A 21,006-nucleotide genomic window follows, 5' to 3' on the forward strand; every position below is an offset into this window, starting at 1 on the left:
CAAAGCTCAATCCCCTTGAAAGATCCTCAACATGTTTAATTCGAGGTTTACTTTCAAGTGACCCCAAGTACTTTTCAACACCATTATAATATGTGTAAACCATTCTACCATAGCCAATGAAGTGGGCACGATCACTTCACTAGGTCTTATATGATCTCGTGCTTGAATCCTTTGTAAGGGGAGCTTCCCAGAGAAAAACATAAATAACTCGATTTATCTCCCTATTGCAAGATTCTAGTTTTTCTTTGCAGCTTTGGAAAGTTTACTCACTTCCCTATTGTAAAGCCCTACATGTAATCTATTGTAGGTAGTAATGAGCCCTAAGAATAATTTTTTCTAAATTGAATTTAATTAGCATTTATTTTAATAGTTGTTGTTGTGCAAAGGTAATGGATGTGAAACTTGATGAAATTATGACTTAACGCAATCCTAATGCAATAAAAAATGATGATATGAATTTTTTTTTCAATCAAAACCTATATATGGCAGGGAAAGAGTTTTTCACTTTTTCAACTGAAATATAAATAGAAACTCAAAATGTCATTACAACCTTTTCTCTAAAATGCAACTAACCAATTTCAAATCACTTGAATATTGAAAACAATTTCAAATCTTCACATTGCCTAATAATAGAAGTAAACCAAAAATCTCTCTTTTCATACAAGCACTCAAAACTTTGAACAATGCAACAAGAAACCAATGTTGACTAACAACATACTTTTTTCTAATTGAATGCTACAACTTTGTTTCAGTCACTAATTGAGTTCATAAACTCTTCCATCAAATAGATGAAAAGTGATATTTCATTGCAAAATTAGCATACAAAGTATTTTCACAAACCAAACCTAATCTTGTAAATCATTCACTTTGAAATTCAGAATAAAATTTTACAAAAGAGAAATATAAACCTAAAACTTGATTTAAATGATAGAGAAAAGATAGAAGATCAATTCTATAGGACCAAAAAATCTCTCCCTTGATAGGTCAATTGTTCATAAGGCAAGACTCAACCCTAATTTGCAAAACAAGACCAATCACAAGAAAAAAAACCAAAATAGCATTCAATAAAATTGAAAAATACAAATAGAAGGTTCTAACAGGTGTAAAATAACAAGAGAAAATAAAATTTGGGATTTGAAGAGGAAAGAAGTGAGTTTTTTAAAAGTTCTAGGCATGTGCGCAGGCTCTAGAGTTAACGAGTGTGCATGCACTCTACTCCTGAAGGGTAAGTGCACAAACCTATGCACTGTGCCTAAAGTAAAAGTGCAGACAATAGGGAAATTCAAGAAGAAATAAGAATAAACCAAATCCAACCCAAAATCCAAATCGTTAAAGTTTCCAAACACTCAACTAAGGCTTCTGCAGCAGGTTAAAAAGATCAAACAAGGAAAAAGATAGAGATTCAAATGATTCCTCAATGGATTTGCAAATCTATAATGAGTACAAATCCCTATTGTGCACAAGAGAGATCTCCCTAGAATTCTAAGAACCCTAGTACACGCAATAATATCTACCTTTCTCTAAGTTTTGATCGTTTGAAAGAAATAGAATGAAAGAGGTTTCTTACTGGTTTTGCGAACTGATTGATGAAGTCCCTCAAAGATTTTGATCACACACATTTTGAGGCTTCAAATGTCCTCTCGTCACTCCCAATAGCTTCTTTGCAATGTTCTGAAAGATATATGCAAAAGCATAGGCAAACAAGAGATCAAAGCATACACGATATAATCAAAGAGATAATGAACTAATTAACAAATTATATATGCAAACTGATCAATTATGCAACCAAAACTCATGCAGGTGATCAAGGAATCCTACAACTTAAATCAATAGAGATGTAACTGAGAAATACAAGTGCTTATATCATAAGACTAAAGAAAAGTCCTACAACCACGTACCCTTGATCTAGCAAGCCCTTTCTGCGATCTCCAACCCTCTGCCTTGCAATACAATCTTTCCAACCTAATCTCAATAGTATAAACCTACTTCCAACAGTCCTACCTCAAACCCCAGACTTGTAATGGCTTTATAGGCCAAGGATGAGAAGTTATATATCCATTCTCCAAGGGATGAGATCCACTATTAGTGCAATAGAGGTACCACAAAGGTAGGGGATTTACTCCATGATGGGAGAGGTCAACATTGAATAGGCACTCCTATGAATCTTGTTTGTTGCGATAGATGATACCAATAATGTTTCTAGACTTCAATTTTTATTTTTTCATACTCCAAGTCATGCTCACAGGTCATAGGGGAAGAAAATGCATACTTCTGCACAAATAATAGTGGTCTTACCTACGTATGCATATGCATATGCACAGGAAGTGACTAGGAAACTACGAACATAGCCAAAATCAAGGTTTTGTACCATAGGATCTAGAAATTCCACCTTCACTGGGATGATTTAGTTTCAAACTCTACAGGGTAATGTTTCGAAACATATGTATGGATAGCAAGAGTTCCAAACCGATGGTCATTTACCTAATGCGACAAAATGAGGTCTAACAAACCTAAAATTCAAGGAACAAAATTACATTTTGCACATCTCTGTAATCATTCCTTTAGACCAACCTTTCTACTGATGCCCCAAGAAATTAAAACAAAAAAATAAAAAAATAAAATTACATGGTTACTCAATAGCTATCGCCTAAAAGCTAAAACCAACCAGAAACAAAAAACTAGGACTAAGAAAAAAAATCTTAGTCACCCATTTATACCTTTCTTGTTTTCTACTTTTCATCATCCTCCTTGAGCATGAGTGGAAATTACAATGATTATTTGGTTTCCTATTTTTTTCCTTGGATGCTATTTATCTATGTCTGAGCTCTTGGAAGAGAAAGGATGTTTGGATCCTTTGATTTCCTTCTCCTTCTGAATTTCTTGATTAATATTTCCTTCTCCATCTAGATTGTGTGACCTTATTTCCACCATTCCTTCCTGATTGATTTCTTTGTTAGTTGGGGAAGCTTGTCAATTTGTGTTATCCTCAGTTATGGGATCCTCTTCCTCTTCTTCCTCAAGTTGTTGGGTTGGGAATTGTCATCCCTTAGGCTTCTTGAATGGTTGTTTTCACTTTTTAGGATCTTTCTTTGTAGAAGGATATTCATTTTGTAAATGCCCAGTTTGTAGATAAGAGTGACACCTGAATGTCGTATTTTCATAATCTAGGAACTTAGTCAAACACTGGTTGTTTTGTGTCAAAATAATACGATGAGGAAATCCTTTGTTGAGGTCTACCTCTATGAAAATTTTGGCAAACGTGTATATTGTTTCTCCTGTTCTTTGTGACTCCATCTTAATGTATCTCACTAGTAGGTTACCAATTCCCTCTAAGACTTTTGGATGCCATAAATGAAGGGGTAAATTATGGAATGTTACCCCCACTGGCATTTTGGAGACCATCATTGAGTTGGTATTGATTTATGGGATCCATGGGGTGATAAATACTCCCGCATTACCCCAGAACCATGGAACCCCTTGTATAACATAATCTCTAATCTCTAATGATTCAAATTTTACTATGAAGAAGCCCTCTGGGCATAGATGAACCTCATAGTTTAGTGTCCAAGTCATAAAAATACACTCAAATAGATCTATAGGTTTTGGCCAAAATCCATTAAACCTGCAAATAATTGCCTGAGAGTGATAGGTTGTGTGAAGGTTAGTTGACTATGTTAAATTTATTATCATTGTTGAAATTTGCTTTGTCTCCTCCACAATATAGGGCCCATGAATGTTTAGAGTCTGTTTAGATTTATTTGATGCAACAGATTTTCCTTTAAGATTGTCTTTGAATAAGGTAGATCCACAGATTGGTTCAGACGAGCCTCCCCGTAGTCTTAGGTTAATGAAAATTGTGGAACTCTGATCTATGACATAGTACTGTAGTTGTTTATCATCCTTCATAGATGTACCAACATAGATTAGAATTTGTAACTCCATTGGAATACTGGATCAATTATGGATCTCCCTTTTCAAATCTCGAACCAATAAATCCTTTTTGACTCCCATGAGGACCAACCTTCCAGATGTGGTTTGAACGAAAATGTGAAAAACTTTTCTTCTATAGATTTTTTCTTGTGGAATCAACTTCCCAAACCCTGCCACTTTCTTACTTGCCTATGTATGCTTTATTTCCCTTGAGTGGTTATTACACCATCCACCATGAAGCTCGAATCCACCTCGGGAAAAAAAATTGGGACTATCAACGCCCTCCAAATCGCATCCAATAACCGGCGAGGCAATCCATATAGTGTGAGGCCCATTGCACGAATCCCAGTCTCTGTAACGGTCGTAATAAACTATTTGATGAAAATAAAATGGGTGATCAAGTCTAGTAGTCTTGCATGTCATTGGCAATGGCTTCAATGATTTCTCAGAAGAAACACACCAGACACAGCAACCATACACCCCAAAATCAAACCACATGCAACTCCAAACTTACGCGCCCCATAGGAGAACAAAAATAATATCTCCAAAACTTCCATATAGTAGCAAAGAGTGCCTATATTTCTTCGCAACCAATCCACGTTACCTTTATTGTTCCCACTAGTAGACCTGAGAGAAAATGACACCATCATGACCTCCACAGAGTCAAAACTCTCGTCACCAAGAGGCACTCTCGTCATCACGACCTCCACAGAGTCAAAACTCTCGTCACCAAGAGGCACCTCGTCCAGCGACAGAAAAGAGACACCAGAGGGAAAAAACCCTGCTTCCATGCGGCTTCGTGGGCCCTAATAAAAAAAAAAAAAACAGTTGATAAGTTGTGAGAATAGGCATCGTGTGGCCCGAGCCAAGGTTGTGATCATGCCCACGCCCAAAAACCCGCTATCCTGGAGCCCCATTGACCCCAACTTTGAAACCCGTGTGCTTTGCGGTGCCATGATTAACACAGGGGGAAAACAGAAACCTAGCCATCGCTCTTCTCTAAAGTCGTAAATCATCATTACAACATTGAAATTAAAAATAATATATTTAAGTACATTTTTAATCCAAATTAATTCATATATATATATAGATATTACAAGTGTGATCTTCACACTTAAAGATCACATAACTTATTTCCCATCCCAATTTAATGGAAAAATATTTTTCTATTTATCTTCAATTATATTTAATAAATTGATAGTAAAATTATTTATTTTTAATAAAGCCCAGTATGGAAGAGATGTTATGGAATACCATGTCTTGTCTGGTCCATCTTGTAAACAAAAGTAATAAAATAATAAAATAAAAATAAAAATAACCTTACTTTAAAATAAAAATTACTTCCAACTAATTAATTAAACTTGATCAAGTAAACTAGAAAATTAATAATTGCTAGAATAGATCCATATTAAACATAGATCTAACATGAGCTAAGAAGATCAAATTTCTTAAGGTGCAAACTTATTTTAGAGTGCAAAAAGTAATGTGTAATTTTTTATTATTTAAATTGTATTTTTGAATGTTACATAACATGTTCATTGAACTAGTTTTTTTTGTTATTAATATATTTTTAAGTATATGTCAATATTAATTTATATTAAAATATTTTATTGATAACCCACATTGGATATTTTATTCTCTATGACATTAAAATATAGATATACATGAAGTTATATAGATATATCTATATTAAAATATAGATATTTTATTCTATTTTCCTATATATAAAGATATATGGAGTTGATATAGGTGTTAAAATAATTTTGAAAAGTAAAAAGTTTAAAGATCTTACTCACATATTTTTTTTTCACTTCTAATTACTTTACATGAAATTATATGATGACATAGAGACAACTAATTAAATATGAATAACATTATTCTTTTTCTTTTTTATTATTGTTCCAAATTGTTTTTCTATTTACATAATATTTTATTTTTATTTTAAGAGGGACCAACAAGGCATAGTGTTAATGTGGAATATGAGCCATTTAAATGGGTAAATTAAATTAACAAATTAATAATTATAATCATAATTATAATTATAACTAAATCAAGAAATTAAATATTGTAATTATAATTAAATATTTCTTAATTATAATTTATAATAAAACCAACCTAGATCCATTTTTAACTTTAAATCTAACAAGCAAATAAAGATTAAATTTTTTGAAATACAAACATCTTTTAAAGTAAAAAGAAATATAATATGCTTAATAAATCATAAATTAACATAAATCTAAACTAATATATATTTTAAAATTTAAAATAATTCCCCAAAAATGGGCATCCTTTTCCTCCTTTTATCTGGACATAACCACAAATTAATATCCAAATTCCTCAGCAAAGATTGATGTTTGAACTATTTCTATTTCACTTTTTGAAGTTGTTCCTACTTTCTATCAACTTTAGACCACCAAAAAATTAATTTCCAAAGTTCTGGGCATTGTTTGAAGTTTTAATTGATAATGTAACACGCTAACAACCAGAGTGGTCCATTTTCAGTCTTACATGCTGACAATCATGGGGGGTCCATCTTCACTGTTTTCTTGATTGATCTCTTCATCCTTCGACATTACAAACTGGATGACGTCATACTGACATAGACCTATAATGTTTGGGTTGAAGGATAGTGATTCGAAAAGATTACCTTTGCTGGTGCACCAGCAAAGATGCTTCTTTGGCTGCAATGCAAGCTTTAAGTAAATCAATAAAATGCCATAGAGGAATGGAAGCTAATCTAAAACTCCGTAGTTTCATGTTCGTCTCTTATACCAATTATCTTCCTCTGGCTACAACCTTGGTTAGAAACTATGGATTGGCATTTACAGACAAGTCTATTTGACTAAGATATAAGTTAGTTTGGATTTATTTTAACTTACAATTTATTTAGTGTTAGGACTTATTTAGTGTTATAGTAAAAGATCAGATTTTTTGATAAATATATTTTTTTTAAATAAAAAGAAATTTGATAATCTTGAATTAAAATAAATATAATTTGATTTAATTATTAAGTAAATATAATTATAATTATTAATTTTATTTAACTAAAAATATTATCCTAAAAAAGCATTATTCTAAAATTGAAGAGCTTCTCTAGCAACCACAAATAACTTCAAAAGATGGGAGAACTGCTCTTCCAACAACAAATAACGTCAAGAGATGGCAACTCTTTCCAGAGACTATAAAGGCTGTTCTTTGATGATAAAGAAAACAAATCCTTCCGGCATGGAACCCTAATTTACTACCTCTGTTTTAGCGGTTGAAGCGAAGCAATTTCAATGGAATTTTCCGAAATTCAAAATTGCTCTATGAACGATTTCTGGTGTTTGATCTAAACTATAGAGAATTACGTATCGTTTCTAGCATATTAGTTTGTATACATCAACGTGTGAAGTCCGTTTGGTTTTTCCTTCTGATGATCTTCCAACAACCCTCTTAAAGGCAAATTCAATGTGGGCCAAGGCTCCCATATCAAAGTTTCAGGTATACGAAAATTTTGAGAAACTTCACATTCTTATTACCATCCTAAATCTAGCTTAACCATTATCTATGGAGCAGCAAATGTTTTGAACCTCAACAATTTTAATTTTTTATTTTAATTATAAAGGTTTCAACGGACGATCGAGGAGGTGGCTCTCACCGTGCCCACAACGGACGATCCAAACATTCCCGTCTTAGCATTCAGGATATGGGTTCTCAGAGTTCTGTCTTGCGTTCTACTCTCGTTTCTAAATCAATTCTTTTGGTACAGAAGAGAACCCCTCTCCATTAGTTCAATCGCTGTGAAGATTGCAGTCCTCCCTCTTGGCCAAATAATGGCAGCAACCATAACCAACAAAAAGTTCTTTGTAGGCAGCAAATGGGAGTTCTCGCTGAATCCGGGGCCATTCAATACAAAGGAGCATGTTCTCATCACAATCTTTGCGAATGCAGGAGCAGGAACTGTTTATGCCATTCACATTGTCAATGCTCTTAAAATTTTCTACAAAAAGGAGCTGTGCTTTTTGGTTTCTTTTCTGGTTGTCATGACAACCCAGGTTCGGTTTGGACCATTTCTGCTCGAATTTTATTTGGAGGCCAATTAAACTCTCCGTTGTTGATTTTTTGCAATATTTCTTACTGTTTTGGATATACAGGTAATGGGGTTTGGATGGGCAGGGATCTTTAGAAAATATCTTGTGGAGCCTGCTGCCATGTGGTGGCCTGCAAACATTGTTCAGGTTTCTCGCTTCAGGCATGGATTCTCATTTCATTATTAGATAAAAATCTGCACTCGTTTATGTGGGTTTTCTAAACTGTTGGATGAATTATATGCACTCGTTTAAAGATACCATCGATCATAAAACGAATGAAAGCGTAATTCTGTTTCAATATTTTTTGATTGCAGAGCTCTTCATGATAAGGAGAAGAGGCCCAAAGGAGGCCTTACCTGTAGTTTTTCGTATTATGTAATCCCTGGCTATCTCTTTCCCATGGCGACATCCCTGTCATGGATCTCTGCAAAGTCTATTCTTGCACATCAACTGGGTTCAAGACTATCTGTTCTTGGTATCGGTGTCATATCATTAGATTGGTCCACCTTTTCTTCCTACTCCTTGGTTTGCAATAGCCAACGTGGGAGTGGGATTTGTTCTAGTGATGTATGTGATAATGCCATTAACGTCCTGGCTAAACTTGTATGATGCAAAAACATTTCCAATCTTTTCTAAGACCTGTTCACCTCCAGTGGCCAAACTTACAACATCTCCAACATCGTTAATTCAAACTTTCATCTCGACCTCACGGCTTATGAGAATTATGGCCCAATACATCTTAGCATATTCTTTGCTTCTACGTATAGCGTTGGGTTCGCTGCCGCAGTGGTTCACTTCTGTTGGAAATTTATGGTAATTTCAAACAAAATTTGAACAGAGAAAATGCTCTGTTTTACAGAGGATCTTTAACACAGGGAAAGTTTTACAGAGGATCTTTAACACAGGGAAAGGAAGCTTAAAATAGATTGCTGAAGAAGCTTTTGAAGCTCAGAGTTTTTCATACACATAAAAACTTTATATTCATTAATAAAGTCCCTGATACAAACTTCATCCTCTTAACAGAGGGATTCACCGAGAAATTAAAAAAAAAATTACTCTATCTCTTTTAGAAATTTTACACCACTGTGTGCAAAAAATTCTTTTACATTTATGTTGTAAAAAAAAAAAAATACTCTTACATTCACTCCAGTTGGAGATTGCATTTCAACAACAAAAATTACATTCATTAGCTGCTGCAAATCCCCCTTTCGTTTTCACTCACACGCTGCCTTGTTTTCTCCTTCTTTGCACTTCCGTGCATATTACATTTCATATACCATATATAATAAAACAAACATTACATGTTTCTTACCTATGCTATATTCATGTGAGAATAAAAAACAATATAATTAAAACTTCTACCTACTATCTACCAATCACAATTAAATTTCATTTAATTTCTTTGCTGACAGAATCAGCGGCCAAAACACAAACTTTCACTTCACGTTAAGAAATAAATGCTGTAGGTTTGTTGTTGTACATCAACCATTGATTTGCCCTCAAAAAATCGGACGGCTGTGGTTAATTCCCCGGGAGGCCTTTTTAATCGAACTCTACCGGCTGGGGGATTGGTGGTTTTGAAACCGTACTGTGGACACACGTCGGCTTGTCGGTGTGATCGGAGTCTCCCCACAAAATACTACTTAGCGTAAAAGGTGGTGCGGGGAAAATACCAGCGGTTTTGAGGAATTAAATGCGCGCAGGTGAAATTATAATTTCAACACTCCCCTTTAATTCCCACTGCTGGGTTATCAGTCATACCCAGAAATTTCTTCAAAAACTCAAAACTTTTCTAGTCCAATGGCTTGCTCAGAATGTCTGCAACCTGCTCTTGAGTCCTACAATGTTTTAAAACAATTTCTCCATTGCTTACCAATTCCCTGATGTAATGAAACCTTGTGTCAATGTGTTTCGTTCTCTTATGAAACACTAAATTCTTGGATAATGCAATAGCTGAGCTATTATCACAAAAAATCATTGTTCCTTTTGCTTGCTCTTGGGCTAAGCTCCTTAACATTCTTCTCATCCAAACTGCTTGACATGCTGTTGCTGTAGCTGTCACATATTCTGCCTCTGTTGTAGACAATGCTACAATAGGTTGTTTCTTAGAAGCCCATGAAATGGCTCCTGAACCCATGTGAAAGAGATAACCGGATGTGCTTTTCCGATCATCTACACTTCCAGCTCAATCACTATCAGTGTATCCAATTAAATCTGAACATTCTGAGATAGTATATAAAATTCAAAACCTTTTAGTACCTTTAACATACCTCAGAATCCTTTTTGTTGTGTGCCAATGCGCTTCTTTTGGCCTCTCCATGAATCTGGAAATTAAGCTAACAGCATGCATTATATCCGGCCTAGTTGCAGTTAAATACTTGAGGCTGCCAACTATGCTCTTGTACAGACTAGGATCAAAATCCTTATTGTTGTCCTCTTTGCTGAGTTTTAATCCCATCACTGTGGGAGTGATTGCTACCTTGTTGTCCTGCATGTTAAATCTTTCCAACACTTCATTAACATATTTTGCTTGTGAGATAAAAATCCCATTTTCATTTTGATCTACTTCTATTCCTAAGAAGTATCTCAGTAAACCCATGTCAGTAATTTCAAATTCTTCTTTCATGACTGTTTTGAAATTTTCAATAAGGTAATCATCATTACCTGTGAAAATAACATCATCAACATATAACACAACAATTAGTATTTTACCATCCTTTTCTTTGATGTAGAGGGTGGGTTCTCCCTCACACTTTTCAAATCCATTTTCCAGTAGATAGGAATCTATCCTACTGTACCATGCTCTTGGTGCTTGCTTCAACCCATAAAGAGCTTTCTTCAATCTGCATACTTTGTGCTCTTGGCCTTTCTTCTCATAGCCTGGAGGTTGTTCAATGTAAACCTCTTCCTTTAACACTCCATTTAAGAATGTTGACTTCACGTCCATTTGGTAAACTTTCCACTTGTTTTGTGCTGCTATGGACAACACTGCTCTCACGGTTTCCATTCTAGCAACCGGTGCAAAAGTTTCCTCATAGTCTCTCCCATACTGCTGCTTATATCCTTTGACAACAAGTCTTGCCTTGTGTCTTTCTATTTTGCCTTCAGCATTGCTCTTGGTCTTGTAGACCCATTTAACTCCAATGACTTCCTTACCTTTTGGTAGTTCAACTAAATCCCATGTCTTGTTTCTTTCTATGGCATTGATTTCCTCATCCATAGCTTCTATCCATTTCCTATCCTTAATTACATCTTCGAAATGAATAGGGTCATCAACATGACAATATAAAGCAAATAAAGAATTCATACCTTCATTTGCTGCCTCTTGTTCATAAATGCCATTTAAATTTCTGAACTTCTTACCTCTTTCATTTGGTGTGCAAGTGCTTGAAGAAGCACTTGAATTTCCTCCTTGTGGTGTGCTTGGAGAAGCACTTTCATTTCTCCTCAAGGGTGTCTCTTGCTGTCCTTGTGTTGGCGCTGCTGTTTGGGGATGTATTTCAGCCATCTCTTCATCATCTTCATCATGAGACAAACAGTTTTTAACATTCACTATTTTCTCTATGCTTCCATCCCAAGCTTCCTCCTCAATGAACTGAACATCTCTACTCACAAAAAACTTCTTGGTAGATGGGATATACAACCTGTAAGCTTTGGATTCCTCACTGTATCCAATGAAAATACATTTCTCCCCTTTGCTGTCCAACTTCTTCCTTAGCTGATCTGGAATGTGTGCATAAGCCACACATCCAAAAACTTTCATGTGGGTGACTCCTTGCTTTCTCCCACCCCATGCTTCTTCCGATACTCTGTTCATCACCGCTTTTGTAAGACACCTATTCAAAATATATACTGCACATTGTACAACTTCAACCCAATAATCATTTGGTAAATGCTTTGCCTTTAACATACTCCTCGCCATATCCATGATGGTCCTATTCTTTCTTTTAGCTACTCCATTTTGCTGCGGGGTGTACCTAGCTATAAACTGCTTATGAATTCCATTTTCTCTACGAAACTGTAGAAATTCCTTGGAGATATACTCACCTCCTCTATCAGTTCTTAAAACTTTGATATGCAGCCCACTTTGGTTTTCCACAAGTGCTTTGAAATTCCGAAATTTTTCAAACACCTTCACTTTTGTTCTTTAGGAAATAAACCCAAGTCTTTCTGGTGAAATCATCACTGAATGTTAGAAAATATTGGCTTCCTGCTAGTGATGGAGTTCGCATCGGTCCACATAAGTCTGAGTGGACAATATCTAAGGATGCCTTTGCCCTTATGCTTTTCCCTGATGGAAAACTTTCTCTGTGTTGTTTCCCCAAGATACAACCTTCACAAAAGTTGTCCGGTTTCTCTATCAATGGTAATCCTCTTACAATTCCTTTTCTACTCAACAAGTTAAGACCTCCAAAGTTGAGATGTCCAAATCTCAAGTGCCACAACCAATTTTCATCATTTGGTTCGCTTTGGAAAGCCTCTTGGGTAACTGCTCCAATTACTTATTTGTTTTTCAAATTTGCCATTATTTTGAGAGGGAACATCCTGTTCCTCATCATTTTCACTTCAACAATACGTCATTTGCTGAGTGCTCTATCCATCATGGTGCATACATCATCCACAAAGAAAACATTGTAACCCTTTTGAACAAGCTGTCCAATACTAAAGATGTTACACTTCATTCCAGGAACATAATAGACATCTGCTATGGTTTTCTTTTCACCTTTCTTTGTAAATATTTTTACTTCTCCTTTTCCCATAACAGAAATTTTCCTATCAGTCCCAAGTGTGACTAGTGACTTCACACTCTGATCTAGAACAGAAAACAGGGCTATGTTTCCTATCATATGGTTGCTGCAACCGGAGTCTAGAAACCATATATCATCACTCTTTGTTTCAGCCATATTACAAGCTAACAACACATTATCTTGGCTGATATTTTCTCTAGTGATATTTGCACTAGATCTATTATTCATATCATGTTGCTTCTTCCTACATTCATTTGCATAATTCCCATATTTTTTACAATAATAACATTGGACATTGGATTTTTCATACCTTTGTCCGTGAGCATGATGTTGTCCACTTTGTTGATTGCTGCCTTGGCCTTGGTTCTGATTTGGATTGCTGCCTCTTCCTTGAGCATTTGCTAGATTGTTCCTTCCACCTTTGTTTTGGCTTTTGCCTCTTCCTCTCTTGTTTCCTATGCCTTGACCTCTTCCTCTTCCAAAGGACATCTAGGTCTTGAAGGCTTGCTCTAAAGATGAGTTTTCATTTCTACTCAACCTCTGCTCATGTGTTATCAGTGATGCATGAAGTTCATCAACTGAAAAGTTTGTGAGATCCTTTGTCTCTTCTATGGTGGTGACAATCACATCGAACTTTGAGGGTAGGACCCTCAATAGTTTCTCCACAATCCTCCTTTCTTCAATAATTTCTCCATGAGATCTTATTTGTGTGACCAGACTAATCACATATGTGAAGAATGAGTCAATATTGTCTGACTCCTTCATGCACAGATTCTCAAAATCTCTCCTCAGCAACTGTAGTTTTGTTGTCTTCAATTTCTCCATGCCATGATAGGCTGTCTTGAGAGTTTTCCATGCTTCTTTGGATGTCTTGGCTGCTGCTATCCTTGGAAACACACTCTCATGCACTACTTGATACAAAAATATGAGGGTTTTTGAATCCTTCTTATTATTGTTCTTCAATAGATCTTTCTCTGCCTGAGTTAATCTATTAAACTCATCTTCATCTCTTGGTTCTTCAAACCCATATTCAACAAGTTCCCATAAATCTTGTGAGGCAAACAGTGCTCTCATGGTTATTGCCCAATAGTGCTCTCATGCTAGCGCTGGTGCTGGAGCCAGCCATTCCTTGCACTCTCAGCTAAGCTTCAAATATTTGACTGTGTATTTAAAATCACTGACTGTCTTCAACAACAACACAAAAAAAATTGACTTAAGAATTATCTTGGATTTTTTACTGAGTCTTCACTCTGCTGGAGAAGCTGCTGCAACAAGAAATCCTTTCTTCAGCTTCTTTGACACCTTCAAAGAGCCTGGACCAGCTCTGACACCACTGTTGGAAATTTCTGGTAATTTCAAACAAAATCTGAACAGAGAAAATGCTTTGTTTTGCACAGGATCTTTAACACAGGGAAGCTTAAAATATATTGCTGGAGAAGCTCAGAGTTTTTCACACACATAAAAGCTTTATATTCATTAATAAACTGCTTGATACAAACTTCATCCTCTTAACAGAGGGATTCACCAAGAACTTAAAAAAAAAATACTCTGTCTCTTTTAGAAATTTTACACTACTCTGTGTAATTTTTTTTTACATTTACTGTTGTAAATAAATAAATAAAAAAAACTCTTACATTCACTCCCGTTGCTGGAGATTTCATTTCAACAACAAAAATTACCTTCATTTGCTGCTGTGAATTTCCCATTCGTTTTCACTCACATGCTACCCTGTTTTCTCCTTCTTTTCACTTCTGTGCATATTACATTTCATATACAATACATAATAAAACAAACATTACATGTTTTTTACCTATGCTATACTCACATGAGAATAAAAAACAATATAATTAAAACTTCTACCTACTATCTACCAATCACAATTAAATTTCATTTAATTTCTTTGCTGACAGAACCCCCGGTCAAAACACAAACTTTCACTTCACGTTAAGAAATAAATGCTGCAGGTTTGTTGTTGTACATCAACCATTGATCTTCCCTCAAAAAATCGGACGGCTGTGGTTAATTCCCCGGGAGGCCCTTTTAATCGAACCTTACCGGCCAGGGGATTGGTGGTTTTGAAACCGTACTATGGACACGCGTCAGCTGGTCGGTGTGATCGGAGCCTCCCCACGAAATACCACTCAGCATGAAAGGTGGTGCGGGGAAAATACTGGCAATTTTGAGGAATTAAATGCGTGCAGGTGAAATTATAATTTCGACAACGTCCTTCTGTTTCAGGGAAAGTATGTTATTAGTCCCTAAATTCATCAGAATTCCATTAATCCAAAATCAGTCAGAATGACAATAATGGATTATAATTTGTTGCAGGGATATTATTTGGCATCTTAGCATGTCTGCTTTCAGAGATCAGAAAGTGAATGTGCATACTAGACTAATGAGAAAGTACAAGAAAGTGCCAGAATTATGGTTCACTGGAATTCTCGTCCGCACTATAGCTTTACCGCTTTTTTGATTCGAATATTAGAGTGAACACTTCAATTTCCATGGTGGGGAGTAATACTCGCATGTGGCATTGCCTTCTTCTTTACACTACCCATTGGTGTTATTGCTGCAACTACAAATCAGGTAAGTCTATGCGTCATTCATGTAAATTAGCCTTTTGTTTCATATAAAACAAATATCACTGGTACTTATATACAATATATCATGAATCTTACATGAAAATAAATCCTGAATTGATTTGATGTGGGTATGGTAGGGGCCGGGTTTGAATATCATCACCGAGTACACAATGGGTTATATTTATCCAGGCAGACCAGTTGCAAACATTTGCTTCAAGGCTTATGAATATATAAGCATTGTCCAAGCCCTGTCATTCTTGGTGGATTTGAAGCTAGGTCATTATATGAAAATCCCTCCTCGAGCAATGTTCCATGCAGAGGTAGCGAATATGGAACAACCTAATCTGTTATAAGTATTGCGAGTTAGGCTTATCGACCTATTAATACACCGGGGTGGTATATGCCCATAGCCGGATAATGTATTGGTTTGGTTTGGATAGGTTTGGATAATATATCTGTTTAGTTTAGATCAGGTGGATATATATTAGCATCTTTATTTATGGGTCAGTAGACTTGGAAATATGTGTAGTTCTGGTGGCAAGATGGTTGGTTATAAGTTGTGTAACTTGGATGGTTTGTTGTTTTCCTTTCTTCTCATGCTATGACATGTTTCATTATGTAAAGTCATCATTTATCATCTACAACTGTTATCTGTTTAGATTCTTTGACTATGTAAAGCCATTATCCATTATGTAAAACCATTATCTACTTAGATTCCTTGGAATAGTAAGTAACACCAATATTACTAGATTGATAAAGTGAACCAAGGAAATATTGATACAGTAAACCAAAAAGTAGTAAAATCATTATCTATCATGTACAACTATTATCTAGTTAGGTTCTTTGATTATGTAAAGCTATTATCTACTTGGATTCATTGGAATAGTAGGTAGCACCAATAGTACCACATTAATAAAGTGAACCAAGGAAAAATTGATACATTAAATCAAAGAGTACTAAAATCATTATCTATTATGTACAGCTATTATCTACTTACATTCTTTGACTACTTACATTCTTTGACTATGTAAAACCATTATCTACTTGGATTCCTTGGAATAGTAGGTAGCACCAATAGTACCACATTGATAAAGTGAACCAAGGAAAAATTGATATAGTGAACCAAAGAGGACTAAAAGGAAAAAGATATTACATTCCCTCATTTATATTGTGATACAAGAAGTCATTGTTTTCAACTATTGGAAAATCCAGTAGATTTTTTAGGACCTGGATTCATCAAGAATATCCTTCTCATACTGAATTTTTTGTTAGATTGATTTTTTTGTTCAATGTTTGTAATTTGTGACAAAAAGATAATCAAAATGCTATAAAATTAGGGTTATGTTTAAATGAATTGTTATTGGGAAATCTGATGAAATTGACTTCAGATTGAATATGATTATCCTCATGAGGTCCAAACGAGTGAACTCCTCAAGTACACTATTGAAATTAATCCTCCTAAACATGAGAAATACTCTACAACCATGGCTTTCTTCGACTTTAAATTGAGAGTTTTGTTTACATTCTACTAGTTATTAATCCATATAATCTTTTTTGTTGCAGATTGTGGGCACAATGATTTCAGAGATTGTGTACTTAGGCACAACATCATGGCTCACTCATTCCGTTCCCCATATTTGTGACACTGCTCTATTTTCCTCTAATAGCCCTTGGACTTGTCCAATGGATGTCGTCTTCTTCGACACTTCTGTAATATGGGGATTAGTTGGACCCAAAAGTATTTTTGGAAAACTTGGTGAATATGCAGCAATCAACTCATTTTTATTAGTGCGAGAAATAGCTCCAGTTATAGTATGGTTGTTTTACAAGGCACACCTTGAGAAGGAATGGATCAAATTGATAAATATCCCAATTCTCATTGGAGCCACAATGACGATGCCCCGTGTCTTAGTAGTAAAGTATACAAACTCAATACTCATGGGATTCATTTTCAACTTTGTGTTGTATAGATACAAGAAATACTAGTTCCGACATCACAACTATGTACTCTCCGGAGGATTGGACACAGGATTGGCATCATGGGAGCTATCCTCTACTTGTGCTTTGGATATGAAAACATTTCATTGAATTGGTGGGGGACAAAACTTGGATGGATTTTCCTTGACATCGTGCCCCATTCATAAACCATGATTGACCATAATTGACCATCGTTCACCATGATTAACCATAGTTGGTGATGATTGATAGTATAAACCCAAAGGATCAATACTAAAAATCCAAGGGATAATAAACCCAAGGGAATAATATAAACCCAAGGTATATAAACCCCAAGATAAATATTATAATACCTTAAATAAATGTGGTTAACCATGATTTATTTTCATATTAAGACAATCTTTGTCACAATGCAATGTTGGACCATACTCGACCATAGTTGAACACTTACGTTAATAAGCCTAAGGGATTGATATTATAAACCCAAGGGATTAATACTAAAACCCAAGGGATTATAAACCCAAGAGAATAATATTAAACACAAGGGATGAATATTATAAACCCAATGTATATAAACCCTAAGATAACTATTATAAGCCCTAAAATAAACATGGTTGACCATGGTTAATTTTCATATTAAGACAATCCTTTTCACAATACGACGTAGGAAAATGGTTGACCATGATTGGTTTTCATATCGAGACAATCTTTGACACAATTTGATGTGAGGCCATATTAACCCAAGGGTTGATATTCATATTGAGACAATCTTTGCCACAATGCGATGTTGAACTCTCGTTGACCATCGTTGATTTTATAAGACATGGTTGACCATGATTGACCATGGTTGACAATGTTTGACCATGGTTAGCCATAGTTGAACATTATTGATATTATAAACCCCAAAGATTAATAAGAAAAACCTAATGGATTATAAAACCAAAGGAATAATATTAAAACCAAGGCAATAATATAAATCCTAAGATATATATTATAAACTCTAAATAAACATGGTTGATTAATAAACCCAAGGATTTTTTATTATTATTCCCTTGGGAATAATAAACACACGGGATTAATACTAAACGCCCAAGGGATTATGAACCCAAGGGAATAATATTAAATCCAACGCATTAATATATAAACCCAAGGTATATAAAACCTAAGATAAATATTATAGACCCTAAAATAAACATGGATGACCATGGTTGATTTCCATATTGAGACAATCCTTGTCACGATGCGACATTGGACCATGGTTCACCATGCTTGATCATGAATGATTTTCATATCATGACAATCTTTGTCACAATGTGACGTTGGACCATGGTTGATTTTCATATTGAGATAACCTTGTCCACGATGCAATGTTGGAACATGGTTGACCATGATTGATTTTAAAAGGCATGGTTGAGCGTGATTGATTTTACAAAACATGGACCATGGTTGACCATGATTGATATTGTAAACTCGAGGGACTAATACCAAAAATCCAAGGAATAATAAACCAAAGGGAATAATATAAACCCAATGTATATAAACCCCAAGATAAATATTGTAATCCCTTAAATAAACATGGCTAACCATGGTTGATTTTCATATTAAGACAATATTTGTCACAATGTGACATTGGAACATCCTCAACCATAGTTGAACCCTTACATTAATAAACCCAAGGGATTGATATTATAAACCCAATGTAATAATAAACCCAAGGGATTAATACTAAAACCCCAAGGGATTATGAACCCAAGAGAATAATATTAAACCCAAGGAATGAATATTATAAACCCAATGTATATAAGCCCTAAGATAACTATTATAAACCCTAAAATAAACATTGTCAACCATGGTTGATTTTCATATCAAGAAAATAATTTCCACAATACGACATACACTACTACACCAAGGACACTTTCAAGACATCTTTTTTAAGATAAAAGAAATATTTTTCCTTAAAAAGTCACTTTCTATTTTAATTATTTTACATTAAAATTTAATATGAATTGAATTGTCTTAAATATAAAATTAAGACAAAAATATTTTGAGAAAAAAATATTTTAAGACAAAAATTTATATTTAAGACAAAAGCAACTTAAGACAAATACGTTTTAAGACAAAATTTTAAATTTAAGACAAAAACAGTTTAAGACAAAACTTTATATTTAAGACAAAAACAGTTTAAGACAAAAATAGATTGAGACAAAAATATTTTAGGACAACTTTATATTTGAGACAATGGCCATTTAAGACGAAACCCATTTAATACAATTAACAATTAAGACAAAAACATATCAATTTATGAAAATATTATCTAACAACTACAAAATTGACTCTGATAGTGCACCCTAAGTCCGCCGGCTTGCAGGCTACTACTGTACCGCACATATACCAATGCTACTATTTCACTTTCAAGTCATGTTATCTTATATAAAGACAATGACTTGTTGGGCTCTTCGTTTTGTGGGGGTAGCCGACTCTGAAGAACATGAAAATTTTCCATGGCAAGATTTCCCATACATTAATTACTCTTTGTTCCTTCAATCTTTGTTGATACGATTAGAGACAACTTGTATGTATTTACATTCGACACTACTACACGGAGGGGAATTTTATAAGACAAAATAAATCTTTTGTCTTAAAATTTTCAATATGAGGCGCTAGTAGAAAAGGTAAAGGATTAGGGGTTCATCTTTACGCTATTGATGGGTTCTTCGGGAAGTAGAGCGATGGAGGTTGACAACAACTAATGGGATTTAGGGCGATGGAGGCCGACAACAAAGGTGTACATTGTGAGAGGAGCAATGGAGGCACTTTCGATGAATGTGGGTAGGTGGTAACATAGTTGAAGTACTTTTTAGGGTCCCCATCGATTGTGTTTTTATATGCGTTTTTTGACTATTTTATTTATTTTGAATGCTACTTATATCCATTGGTTGTTGTTATTAGCACATTGTTTTGCTAGATTTGCAACATTGATTAGATTCACCTAAAGGATTGTTGAAAAATGTAGCAAGAAATTCTCAATTTGATTTTGCCTTGACTAAATTGAGAAAATTTGAAATTCCACATCAGCAGACAACTTGGATGCAATTAGCTTGTATGGCATGGCTTGTGTCACCCATTTTACTCAATAAATTCTAGCTGGAGGAGTTAGAGTTCAGTTAGGCGTGAGTGATTGCTAATTTGTAGCAATCAAAGTCAATTATCTCAGGTTGTTTTCAAATAAACTAGTTCAATCTGTTGGAGGAACTAGTGGAAGGCTAGTTGTGCATTGAGAATTTAGTCAAATGTAGTGATCATCTAGTTAACTGATCAATCAACCGCAAATAGATAGTGCATGCAAAGAATTTGAGTTCCCCAGCTATGATGGAGATTCCAAGGTAGTGTAACAATAATTGTAGACTAGTATTGAGCATACATGTGTTGCATGCAGTCACATGATCAACCTTAGGTATTGAGAAATCCATTTTGGAAAAAAAACCTAAATAATAGTGGCCTAATTTTTGAAGGAATTGCATAAGGAAATAAGGGCTCAAGCAGAGGCAGAAATTGACAAAGTTTGGGTTTAAGCTTCTTAGTGCACAGAGATATAAGTTATTCACTTACAGGTTGTGCACAGTTGTGTAAAGAAATTGTAATACATCTATGTTCATCAAATTGATGCAAGAAGGCATTGGAGTTTTTAGCAGATTGCTTTCCCCAGGAAAATTATTG

The 21,006-nt window shown here is 34.9% G+C and overlaps 1 pseudogene; it reads left to right on the forward strand.

The window, feature by feature from the left end:
- The first annotated feature begins 4,809 nt into the window (after window positions 1–4,809).
- On the forward strand, window positions 4,810–17,484 carry LOC149194960 (oligopeptide transporter 7-like; annotated as a pseudogene).
- The last annotated feature ends 3,522 nt before the right edge of the window (window positions 17,485–21,006 follow it).

Source organism: Pinus tabuliformis, chromosome 2_2 (genome assembly GCF_031772625.1).
Source record: "Pinus tabuliformis cultivar Carrire ecotype Pingquan chromosome 2_2, CPIR1, whole genome shotgun sequence".
Classification (NCBI taxonomy): Eukaryota; Viridiplantae; Streptophyta; class Pinopsida; order Pinales; family Pinaceae; genus Pinus; species Pinus tabuliformis.